The sequence below is a fragment of the Mus pahari genome, chromosome X (assembly GCF_900095145.1).
Source record: "Mus pahari chromosome X, PAHARI_EIJ_v1.1, whole genome shotgun sequence".
Taxonomy (NCBI): domain Eukaryota; kingdom Metazoa; phylum Chordata; class Mammalia; order Rodentia; family Muridae; genus Mus; species Mus pahari.
The window spans coordinates 136,568,979-136,579,394 of NC_034613.1; the positions used below are offsets into that span (position 1 = coordinate 136,568,979).

The 10,416-nt window shown below is 38.6% G+C and overlaps 1 pseudogene across 1 annotated transcript; it reads left to right on the forward strand.

Annotated features, from left to right (window-relative positions):
* The first annotated feature begins 4,313 nt into the window (after positions 1–4,313).
* Positions 4,314–6,320, forward strand: LOC110313602 (annotated as a pseudogene). Its single transcript, XR_002380119.1, has one exon. The product of XR_002380119.1 is annotated as a fructose-bisphosphate aldolase A pseudogene (transcript).
* The last annotated feature ends 4,096 nt before the right edge of the window (positions 6,321–10,416 follow it).

Consider the following 10,416-nt stretch of genomic DNA (forward strand, 5'->3'; position numbering starts at 1 on the left):
TGAAGCTTCTCAGGAGACAGTTATGCTAGGCTCCTATCTGCAAGCATAGCAGAGTATCATTAATAGAGTAAGGGGATGGATGGCTTTCATGCATGGGATGGATCTAATGTTGGGCCAGTCATTGGTGGGCCATTCCCTCAGTCTCTGTTCTGTCTTTATCCCTGCATACCTTTTAAGCAGGACAAATTTGGGGTTGAAGGAATTGTGTGTAGGTTGATGTCCCCTTCTTTACACTGGAACTCTCGCCTAGCTACAGGAGGTATCCACTTCAGTCTCTATGTCCCCCACATCTAGGGGTCTCAGCTAGGGTCCCCCTCATAGTGTCCTGTAGTGTCTGGATACCCCCATCCCAGGTCTCCAGAGATGCCCCCCACAGATTTGCATTCTCACTCTCAGCCCTCTCCAACCCCCATCTCCCCATCTCCCATCCCCATACTCCCTCTTCAGCCCCTCTCCCACTCAGTTCCCTCTCTCCATCCACTTCTGATGACTATTTTGTTTCCCCTTCTGAGTGAGATTCACCTATCTTCCCTTAGGCCCTCATCTCTCAGCTCCATGCCTATGACTATTCTTGGTTGTCAATTTGACTACATAAGGAAATTAACTAAAACCAAAGCACCTATCTGGGTACACCTTCATCTCGATTCAATCAATCATTTGGAGGTCAGAAAATAACCCTAAATCTGGGCCACATCCTCTGGTGGCAGCCTATATAAAAGGGCATGAAAGGATGCTTTTGCATTTTCCCTCATACCATCACTCTGGCTGGCAATGTTCATCTATCTTGTTGCTGATACATTTCTTCACCAGTATTAGAGTATATTTCTTCAGGAGTCCATTGTATACTGAGATCCCCATGAACTGAATCAGTATTGGATTTTTTTTTTTTACTTTTTATCATCAGGAGACCATAGCCTGTAAGCCATTCTAATAAATTCCCCATAAATAATTTATTCTGTAAGTTCTGTTCCCCTAGAGAACCCTAACTAGTATACTAAGTGAACCTCCTCAATAGAGCATCTCGCATGTGGCAGAAATCTTCCTTCAAAGCAAGCAAGCAAGAAGATGAAAAAAATATAAAAGGAATGACAAAAATCTATGGTCTTTATGTTAGTTATGACAACTCATTCTCTTCCTATATTATATTTATAAGAAGCAAATAATTTAGCCTTCCTTACACATTCTTGAGGAGAGATTATAAAAGGCTATAGATATGCAGAGGCAGAGATGAATGGCAACCATTAAGTTGTTTTCAACTGTTTGTCTTAATGGAAAGGCAATCTATTATTTCGAATTATACTTTTACTCTTATAACTTCATGTAAAATATTTCTTTTCATCTGATTATGCTTAGAGAGACTGACTCAAATTGTAATATATGTTTTGCTTCAGAGCTGTGGCCACCTTTGATGATTTAGAGCTAGGAGATTCTTTCAGGTCATCAATCATTTTTTAAAAGTAGGCTCCTTTTCCTGACCTTTCAACTATTTAAACTTTATTATATAGCACTGAAGAACTATAAACATGTGAGGAGTTGTAATACTTTTTTTCTTATATGTATAATGTTATTACTCTGTGATTTGTGTATCTGTTGAAATAGATAGCTTTTCCAATTTTATGTTTAAGTTCTTATTGAAGAGTCCTTTTGAAGCCTCAATTAGCACTACTACTCAGACATTAAAAAACAGACAGAAATAATAATAATAATAATAATAATAATAATAATAAAACAATAAACAAAGATACTTTAATGTATCTTTAAAAATAGTTGGAAATAACAAGCACAGTCCCAATAAGGTTAGAAAAGAAGAGCCAGGCATGGTGGTACATGCCTTTAATCCCAGCACTCAGGAGGCAGAGGCAGGCAGTTCGAGGCCAGCCTGGTCTACAAAGTGAGTTCCAGGACAGCCAGGGCTATACAGAGAAACCCTATCTCGAAAAAACAAACAAACAAACAAACAAACAAACAAACAAAATGACCAGTTGATCTTCTTTGCTGGACAGTGGTGGTACAAGCCTTTAATCCCAGCACTTGGGAGGCAGAGGCAGGCGAATTTCTGAGTTTGAGGCCAGCCTGGTCTGGTCTATAAAGTGAGTTCCAGGACAGCCAGGACTATACAGAGAAACCCCATCTCAAAAAACAAAAAAAAAGAAAGAAAGAAAGAAAGAAAGAAAGAAAGAAAGAAAGAAAGAAAGAAAGAAAGAAAGAAAAGAAAAGAAAGGTGCTGGTATACTTATGAAGTAAAGTAAAAGTTTAAAAAATAGTAAATGTAATTATTAATATTAAAATGTAAAATATTAATACTTTATAAATGGGTATGGGAAAAAGAAGTAGAAAGTATGAGAGAAAAAGTATAGGGGATAAGGTATGCTAAATAAGAATAAGAAAAATCAAAATAAAATGAATTAGGAGAAGACAAAAGAAAAAGAAAGGACAAACAAGAATGAATGAAAGAAAGAAAGAAAGAAAGAAAGAAAGAAAGAAAGAAAGAAAGAAAGAAAGAAAGAAAGATGGAAGGAAGGAGAGGGGGAGAGAGGGAGAGAGAGAGAGAGAGAGAGAGAGAGAGAGAGAGAGAGAGAGAGAGAGAGAGAGAGAGAGAGAGAGAACACCAGTCAATGTTTTTCTTAGTGAAGGGATGGAAGATAGAGATATTTCAATTTGTTACCTAGGTGTATAATTTTGTAGCTTGCTTATCTGTCTGAAAGATACTCATATTAGACCAGACAAGATTGTTTGCAGACACAGTCTTAAACTGCCTTCCTTTACAGGCATGCTACTATGGTCACTACTGGTTTGAATTCCTGCCAGTGGTCTCCAAATGAAGGCATGGCAACATGCCAACTATAGAAGTCATTCTTAAGCTGCTTCTACCAGTTGAAGCCACAGACTACCTGGTGAGATGCTCCCTAGAATTAGGGGCACTCTACCAGTTCAAGGTAATTTCCCATGTCCACATCTGAACTGTTAGAGTGAATTCAGTTGAATTAAGTGTCTTTAGGACTCTGAGGAGGGACAGCAAAACAGAGCCTTATGCAATGGAGGGCAAGTTGGGTTGATCATTTGTGCCCTGACCACAGTGGTCTTTGTCCTAGACCTCTACTTACATTTACACTTACATTACACATTGTCTCATTTTTTTCCACTTGAACTGTTTATTTATTTATTTATTTATTTATTTATATTAGATATTTTCTTTATTTACATTTCAATTTCTATCCCGAAAGTCTCATTCTTATTCCTAGAGAACAGCGGGAAGTTTCCAAATGTTGCCCTCCTGGACTTATCTCTTCAGTGAGTCTAGAAATTCCCAACATGTAGTCCTGAGTTTTTGAGTTTGTATCCAAGTTACAAATAGTTTTCTGGGGCCCACGGTACTTCTCAAGGTAACCCGTTGTTTTGCCCAGGAAGAGGGAAGGAATTTGAAGATTTAGACATGCTGGACTTATCTTCCTTTTGTTCAAAATCATTGATTGTAAGAACATTTTAAAGATGGATCCTCGTAAACAAATGTGGTTAATATCCCCAGCCAGTCTCCATTGGAAAGAACTAGCTTTTTGTTTGTAAGTAGACATCAGTTGGAGATCGCTTCTTGGTTAGGACTAGGAGCTTCTGTCTACTTCCCCCTCTCAGCACTGGGATCCTTTCAGAGTCAAACCTGTGCAGACTTTGTGGATGCTGCCACAGTCTCTGTGACTATGTTCATGTGTGCATCAGAGCTGCTGTGTAAGACTGGAAAAAGGGGGAGAGAGGTTTCTTAGCATCTGCTCATGCTCAAAGATGGAAAACTGCTGGCTTAATACTTTTTTTCAAGGTACCAGTAGAGGTTTTCCATCTTCCTTCCTTCCTTCCTTCCTTCCTTCCTTCCTTCCTTCCTTCCTTCCTTCCTTCCTTCCTTCCTTTCATTTTATTTTAACTAAAAAACCCAACCAGGGAGATTTTTCTACTTTCACACACTGCCTAGTACCCAATGTTTATATGACTTGTTTCTTTTACTAATCTAAAGTTCTTCTCTGTCTACTGTTTGCTGTGATTTCTAGGCTTCCCAACTCTCCTTGCAGCCATGCATCTTATTATTTGTTTCCAGATGGAAGTGCTACCAGAAAGTACTAGGTATCTCTAATATGCCCCCGAATTGTGGCTCCGGGCAAGGGCATCCTGGCTGGCTGCAGATGAGTCCACTGGAAGCATTGGCAAGCGCCTGTAGTCCATTGGCCTCCACCCCCATCCCCGCTCAATAGGCTGCTTTCTCTTGGAACACGTCACAGAAGGAGGTTTTGGTGACCCTAGCCGCATTTGCTCCTTAGTCATTTCGCCTAACCACCGGCGTACCCAGCAGACCTACCCCGTCCAGTGCCAGTCAAGGTGACCCATGGCAATGCACAGGCAAGATGTGTCCAGCTTCAACATGACCCGCCTGTCCCTGGCTCTGGCTTTTACCTTTCCCCCAGCTGCCAATGAACAACCCCACTCTGAGCTGGACAACACCTACCAACAGACTGAGGAGTTAGGAACGGAACGTACTACCACCAGAACTATGCCCTACCCATACCCAGCACTGACCCCGGAGCAGAAGAAGGAGCTGTCTGACATCGCTCAACGAATTGTGGCTCCGGGCAAGGGCATCCTGGCTGCAGATGAGTCCATTGGAAGCATTGGCAAGCGCCTGCAGTCCATTGACACCGAGAACACCGAGGAGAACAGGCGCTTCTACCGCCAGTTGCTGCTGACTGCTGATGACCGTGTGAATTCCTGCATTGGAGGTGTGATCCTCTTCCACGAGACATTGTACGAGAAGGCAGATGATGGACGTCCTTTCCCCGAAGTTATCAAGTCCAAGGGTGGTGTTGTGGGCATTAAGGTAGATAAGGGTGTGGTGCCCCTGGCAGGAACCAATGGTGAGACTACTACCCAAGGGCTGGATGGGCTGTCTGAACGCTGTGCCCACTATAAGAAGGATGGAGCTGACTTTGCCAAGTGGCGCTGTGTGCTAAAGATTGGGAAACATACTCCTTCGCCCCTTGCCATCATGGAAAATGCCAATGTTCTGGCCCGTTATGCCAGCATCTGCCAGCAGAATGGCATTGTACCCATTGTGGAGCCTGAAATTCTCCCTGATGGGGACCATGACTTGAAGCACTGCCAGTATGTAACTGAAAAGGTCCTGGCAGCTGTCTACAAGGCTCTGAGCGACCACCATGTCTATCTGGAAGGCACATTGCTGAAGCCCAACATGGTCACCCCCGGCCATGCTTGCACGCAGAAATTTTCCAGTGAGGAGATTGCCATGGCAACGGTCACAGCACTTCGTCGCACAGTGCCCCCTGCCGTCCCTGGGGTCACTTTCCTGTCTGGAGGGCAGAGTGAGGAAGAGGCATCCATCAACCTCAACGCTATCAACACATGTCCCCTGCTGAAGCCGTGGGCCTTGACTTTCTCCTATGGCCGAGCCCTGCAGGCCTCTGCTCTAAAGGCCTGGGGTGGGAAGGAGGAGAACATGAAGGCAGCCCAGGAGGAGTACATCAAGAGAGCCCTGGCCAACAGCCTCGCTTGTCAAGGAAAGTATACCCCAAGTGGCCAGTCTGGAGCCGCAGCCAGTGAATCTCTCTTCATCTCAAACCATGCCTACTAACCAGAGCTGATCTGAGGCAGCTGCATCAACACTCCATGCCCCTGCCTATACACTTGCTATTGAAGAGCGGCCTTCAGATTCTTTTCCATCACTCTTGCTGCCCTCATGTGTGTGGTATTGTCTGTGAAGGCTAAATCTGCCATCCCTTCCAGCCCACTGCCAGTAAACAACTAATTAAGGGGGAAAAAAGAAATATTTGTGAATGTACACAATTGTGTAAACAACAATAAATACAAATGAAGTCCATAAATTTAAAAGGAAGCAAGTAGGGGCTTATGGAAGGATTTGAAGAGAGAACAGGCAAGGGAGAAATGTGATTATACTATAATCTCAAAAATACAAAATAATAAAACAAAACAAGAATTTGTTTCAACTGAAATAATACTTACGCCATCCTTTTCACCTTAAACCATTTATCTACTTGCCCTTATTCTCCTACTTGCTAAAAGGCTGTAGAAGAGTCTGTCATTGCCTATTAAGAGCGAGACAGTACTATCCTTCTGTTTATCCTAGCATAAATGACAGTCTCCTAGAAAAGGAGATTCACATCCAAAATAAGGACTCATAAAGACAAGCCAAGGAAATTAAAAACAAGATGAAAGACTCAGGTTATCATTCATATTTGTCAGTACTTGTTTCTGTAGTAGTGAATTAAAGCAATTCTCCGTGTTGAAAAATAAAATGAAGATCAACAGTCTGGTTTTGGCTCATTTTATTTTCTTCATCTGAAAGCCAATAAAATGTCATGATCATGGAATGACAAGAATGAGGTAAAACAAGAATTCATTATTGTATGATTAATGCATACCAGAGACGTGTATATTATTATCAAGATAGCTTTGTGGATTAGGAACAGGTAGTCTTGCAGAGCTCAGTAACTTAATTAAGGACACACAAAAATAGATCTAGTATATAAACCAATGTCTATTTCTACCTCTGCTAATATCACCTGAATATTATTAACCAACTCATGTGATTTTAAAAACACCATGGGGAAAAACTGTAGTTGTGGAACTGGAGAGATGGGTAAGAATTTAAAAGTGCTTTTGGTCCTATGAAGGTTTTATGCCCCAGTATAGGGGACTGCCAGGACCAGAAATGGGAGTGAGTGAGTTGGGAAGCAGGGGGAGGGGGGAGTGGATAGGGGATTTTTAGAGGGAAAACTAACAAAGGAGATTACATTTGAAATGTAAATAAAGAAAATATTTAATAAAAATAAATAAAAACATTTCACAAAACAAACAAACAAACAAAGAATGCTTCCTGCTCTTCCAGAAAGCACAAGTTCATAACACCCACAACATGTGGTTCATAGCTACCTATAATACCAGTTCTAAGGGACACAACACCCTCTTGTAGCCTTCAAGGGCACCTGCACGTATATAACATACACTCATAAAGATATACACTTGTACGTAAACAAAAGAAATTAAAACTCTTAAAATATAGTTATGTTAGTTTTCCATTTCTGTGTCAAAATACTTGAGATTAAAAAGAGGAACCATTTAACTGGCTTATGACTTCAGGGTATTAATTCCAGTTTGGTTGCTTCTGTTGCTTCTGTTCATGTGATGAGATAGTACATTGTGACAGAAAGTTATGGTGGAAAAAGCTGCTCACTTCTGATGGCCAAGCAGTGGGAAGTGAGAGTCTAGGGATATAATATTAAAGTTCACTTGACTCAGGACACTATGTAAAGCTGTTCCCCTCTCTACCAACGTCTTCCAAAATCACCTATTAATAATCCATTCTGCTACCAACCCACTAATGAATTAATTCATTAGTGAAGTTAGCACACTTGTAACAGGGTGCAACCTTTCAAAATCTGACCCCTTCAGGGAGTAGTTCATGTCCTAATCACAACAGAGTATCTATTGGAAGAAGACTTAAAACTAAAATTAGAACACAAATGCCATTAAAGGTCATTTGCCAAGTGACTATTTTACTAAATTAAAAATTTGCCAGAGTTAGCAATTCACCAGAACCTAAAGTTTGTGTTAAAAAACTATAAAAACTAAAAAAGAAAAAAAATGAATGTACTTATGTATACATACATTAATATGCATCCATTTGATAATATGCTTAGGGTTTCTAGATAATTTTTATAATTACATCTCTTATAAATACTAAAAATGGTTAGATTTTAAAAGATTATGTTTATCTATGTCCCTTATGCTTTGGCTTAACATTCCTAAAAGTATTACTAACAATAGTATAGTTGTACCATATATTAATTGGATACACTCAAAACTATTCCTTAAGACATACTTATGGTATCAATGGGACTATAAAAATCTTACAAAGTGATCCTGCAAGCTTTAAGTTTTCATGTGGTTAGAAATCACCTAGAATAGTCACATGAACCTTAATCTGCAGCGCTTAAGATCTTGTTAAAATGCAGATTGTATTATATCATTTTTTTCAATTTTTGGGTTTCTTTGTATGATTTGGATTCAGAAAATTTGTATGACCATTAAAAAGAAAAAGACTAGAGTGTCTCACATGGAATCCCAGCCATTTTAAATAGAACTATATACCATAACAATAGTGTCACGTAGAATGAATTGAACTGGTTATATGTTTAGTTCAAATTACCATAATGTACACATTTATTTCCTGTTCAATGATTGTATGTGAAACCAGTTCAAAGACATAAGGTTCAAATAATAACTGTTGTCTGGAAGGATCTCAATTTGTTATAAAATAAAGAATGGACTTATAATCAGTACCCAGGTTTTAATGTATTTAGAATGTATGTCTTAGTCTAATTTAAATGCAAGAATTCTGCGAATTTAGCATATGACTCTACATGTAAGTAATCAAAAGAAGAGGAAGAATTAGAAGCATATACATCACTTAGATTCCTGAATAAGGGCATATTCTGGAAGAATAAAGAGAAATTTATGTAAAGTCAGGAAATGAGAAAAGCCATCATGTATGATTTAAATTCAGAAATTTAGCAAACATTTTAAAAGAAAACCCTGGAATGCCATTACTCTATTTTAAACACTAGAACATTTACAGGGAGTTAAAAAACTTTATACAGTTATTCATATTTTGTTATTTGGGGAAGTAACAAGTATTTGGATTACTTGAAGCTCCTCCAGTGTTTCAGAGATGGTGGCAAGGTTGATGCCTACTGCACTCAACAAAACCTAGAATTCAGCTGGATTAGTAACATATTTAACCGAACACTTAAAATAAATGAAAACCACTTTTCTCCAAGCAAAATTAAATACTATCAGCATAATTTAATATTTTATATCTGTACATGATGATATGCATTTTCTTTCTGATAGAAACAGTAAATTTTATCAACATAAATTACGTAAAAATTGTAATGGCTATCTCTATCCTACTTTCTGAAGTCTCTAACATGAACATATTTAATCAAATGAAATAAAAACAGGTACTTCAAGTTGTCATGAGTTGCTAAAGCTCCATTATTATGCAATAACTCTAAGTATTCATGTTTCTAACTGCTAAAAAATGTATGAACATATTTTATGCTGAGAGCTCAGGCAGACAGTACAGCAGATGGTATTGCTGCTTTCTTCAAACTGTTTAGATTAGTGACAAAATAATAAAGTATCTTTTTGCTTTTGTCTCATTATCCAAATCTGCATCTGTTTAAAGATTAGTTATATTAATACCTAAGGGAAATCTTACTTACACAGAATGTCTAAAATAAAGGTCAGTGCAATTGAGAGGGTGAAATGTGTCACATATGTGTGATTCTAATTTGGTTAATGGCATATCAACTTACTGAAAGCTACTTTCACATAAATCCATACTATTCACATTGTGGTCTGATAGAAAATCACTCACTTGGAGCTTGTTAGAAATGCACAATCTGAAGTTTTATAGGGAGCTGAAGGTACAGAATCTGCATTTTAAACAAGATCTTAAATGGTGTAGATTAAGGTTCATGTGACTATACTTGGTGGTTTCTAGTCACATTAAAACTTGCAGGATCACTTTATGAGATTTTATAGTTCCATTGATGCCATAAGGATACCTGAAGAAAGTTTTGAGTGTATCCAATTAATATATACAACAACTATACTCTTCTTAGCAACATTTTAACACACACACACACACACACACACACACACACACACACACACATATATATGTATACATATATATATATATATATACACATAAGATATAAAAGACACCCCAGATGAGTAAACATCATGAAAGCACTCATGTGAATAATTAATTTATATTTTCCCAATTGACATTTAACCTAGTATACTAATAAATTTAACTGATACACACATGGTTTGGGGGATCTAACAGAATCTAACAGAGCATTTTCTCTGTGTATATGTGCTGGAAATAGAACCCCGGGTTTTGTAAATGACAGTTAAGTGTTCTACTACTGAGTTAAATCTCTTGACCTCAAAAAAGTTATCTTAATTCAGAGCCTAAAAAACCTAAATATCTAGTTAAAAAGAAATAATACAAGATCAAAAATAGGAAAATAAAGTCAGAGAAAACATTCAATAACAGATAAGTAGGAAAAATAAAGTCCTAAACCAGGACTCTGGCTGTGTCTAACTCTGTTAAATGCTGGTAATCCCATAGAACGAATTTTGTGCTGGAACATATACCTGTAATCTCTTTGATTTTTCCGAAAAGGCTTATAACATGCTATGATTGAGAAAGATAATGTCATGCTGGGAGTGGTGGTGCACGCCTTTAATCCCAGCACTCGGGAGGCAGAGGCAGGCAGATTTCTGAGTTTGAGGCCAGCCTGGTCTACAAAGTGAGTTCCAGGA